The 2787-nt window shown below is 56.2% G+C and overlaps 1 pseudogene; it reads left to right on the forward strand.

Moving 5' to 3' along the window:
* Nucleotides 1-4: 4 nt before the first annotated feature.
* Nucleotides 5-1166, forward strand: LOC141372258 (uncharacterized; annotated as a pseudogene).
* The last annotated feature ends 1621 nt before the right edge of the window (nt 1167-2787 follow it).

Below are 2787 nucleotides of genomic sequence, written 5' to 3' on the forward strand. Positions count from 1 at the left end.
GGATTGCCGGTCAAGACCTCTCACACCACGCAGACCACTGTCCCAGGGGGTTGTCCACAGGACATGGTCCAGGAGCCAGAGAACACGGAGGCCGAGGCCGACGTTAAGAAGGGTGGGCTGAGTATTTGTGGTGGGTGGGGACAGGTCGGTGCTGGCCCAACAGGGAGGAGCCCCCTGAGGCTGGTGTGGGGCCAGGAGCAACGACAGGGCACAGAGCACACAGCAGTGGACAGCAGTCGGGGAGACGTCCCCATGAGGGTTCCTTCCCGGCTGTGGCTTCTCTGGGAGTCCCTGGGCTGGACTCTGTCTCTGCAAAGGCTCACAGAGAGCAGGCATGTGGGTGAGCTTTTCTCCTCTCACAGATGCTCCACCACCTGAGGAGCTAGAGCCGGATCTGGAGGGAGGGCTGGTGCCTGCAGTGACTTCAGGAGGAGACAGGTAGCCGGTAGGTGACCCAGCACCTGCCCACAGAGAGACTGGCGCTGTACAGGAAGAACTGGCACCTGCTCCTGCGCCAGCCCCTGCCCCTGCCCCTGCTACAGTTCCTGCCACTCCCCCTTCCCCCACCCCAGCCGCTGCCCCTGCCTCGGACCCAAATCCTGACCCGGCTCCTGTCCCTTCCCTTACCCCTGCCTCTGCCCCTGCCCCTGCCCCTGCCCTTGCTCTTGTTCCTGCCCCTGGCCCTGTACATGCTCCTGCCCATGCCAGAGCCCCTGTCACTGACCCAGCTCCTACCCTTGCTCCTGCCCCTGTCCATACCCCTGCCAGAGCCCCTGCCCTTTCCCCGGCCCCTGCCAGGGGTCCTGTTCCCTACTTTGACCCAGAATCTGTCCCTGCTCCTGCCCTGAATCCTACACCTGCCACTACTGCAGACCCTGTCCCCTTGCCCCTATCCTTGCCCCTGTTCTTACCTCTGTCCCTGCCCCTATCCCTGCCCCTATACTGAGCCCTGCCCCTACTCCTGCTCCTGCAGGTCTCCCACGGCCACATCCAGACCCCAGAGCCCTGCAGGGAGAGCTCCTTGTACAATTACCCTTAGTTCCATCACCGAAACTCAAGACCCCGCTGATTGTTTCATCCCCTCCCCCTGTGTTCTTTCGCTCTGATACATATTAACTGTTATTTTATCCTTCCATGTCCTATATATTGTTTATTATTTGTTTTAAATAAAATTACTTGTTTTCACTTGAACACGTCATGAGCATTAAATACATGCCCAACGCTGTGCCACCACACCCCAGAACATTGCCGCAGAATATCTCATTCCCCAAAGGAGTCCATGAACCAGAAGCCTTCCCTGTCCTTTTCTCCCCCAGCCCAGACCCCGGCAACCCCTAAGCTGCTTTCTCTCTCTGTTCCTTTACCTATTCCTGATGTTTCTGTAATTGGAATCACACAATAGGGGCCTTTGTGTCTGCCCTCCTATTTTCAAGGGGACTCCTTTTCTTCTGTGTTTATTGGTCATAAAATTTCCCTTATTTGATATTGAAATCCCTGATGGATTACATATCAGATTCAATCAAAGAGTCCAGTTTAGGAATTATAGGCACAATCTCTGGCCGAGAACCCTGGTCCTGCTGGGACACTACAGCCTGACCGCAGACAGGACAGGGCTGGTTCCTCCTGAGACCCACCCAGAAACCAGGGAAATGCAGAAAGCTGGAAGACACAACACAAAGGGCAAAAACATTGCTCATAACCCAAGACCAGAGAGCGGTTTCACCTGACTCTGGTCCAAACCACGCTCCCAGTCACTGGGTTCCACAGGGACGGAGACCAAACACATGCAAGTCCAAGGCAGAAGGATAGGCACACAGGGAATATATGTCAGAAATGCGGGAACTCCTGGGGAAGGAATCCGGCAAAGGCAACACTTTGGAGGCAGCGCTGTTCACCCTCAGCCTGGCAGGTGTCTGGTCTGGGGACCAGCAGCCCTGGGGAGAATGTGAGGAAGTAGAAGTCCCCTAGAAAGAACGGTGACGGGCAACCCTGTCTGGGAGAACAGTGAGCAGCAGCCATCCCAGGCCACAGGTGCACCCATCCTCAGCCTCAGACTCAGCCTTGGAAACTGTGGCTCGGTTTTTCGCTCATGTATTGTCAGGAGTTTTCATCACAGCGGTGGTGGAGAGAGCAGGGAATGGAACAACACTAATGCCCAAGGAGATGGATGGGATTCACGGTCCCAGTCCTCATGATAGAATGCTCTGCAGCTATTGTCCCGGTGTCATCCGGGGCACAGGATCTAGGAAGCCCCTCCTAAGACCCATCCCTCCTGCCACCCTGCTCCTGGGGACATTGATAATTGTTTGAGTAGGAGGGGGAGAGAATCCTGGATGACAGCGGGTCCAAGGAGAAGGAAGGTCAGCACTGGGAGGACAGATCTACGTGCCCTGAGCCACTATCCAGGGCCCGGGCGGGCTGTGATGCCCTCGGAACTCACCCCAAATAAGGACTCCTAATTTATGGACCCAGCTTCTGTGGATTTACTCCCTCCCTCATTCATTCTCTCCCTCATTCATTCCACACCTCCAAACCTCCGTCCCCCTCCCTCCTTCCCTCCTACGCTCCCTCCTTCCTCCCTCATTCAGCAGAGGATCTGGGGTCCCTTCTATGTACTGAGCACTGGGGCTTCATCAGTGAGCACCCCCCAACCCACATGGTCAAGTCCACTCTGGGACGTGACGGGGGCAGTCCTCACGGCTAGCAGTGGTGATGAGCACCAGGAATCGGCTCCTGAAAACAGAGGACAGTTGCACAACGAAAAGAATGGAAGACCCATGCTTAGCA

Source organism: Callorhinus ursinus, unplaced genomic scaffold, assembly GCF_003265705.2.
Source record: "Callorhinus ursinus isolate GAN/ISIS: 27379988/994484 unplaced genomic scaffold, GSC_fseal_2.0 scaffold3923, whole genome shotgun sequence".
NCBI classification, from domain to species: Eukaryota; Metazoa; Chordata; class Mammalia; order Carnivora; family Otariidae; genus Callorhinus; species Callorhinus ursinus.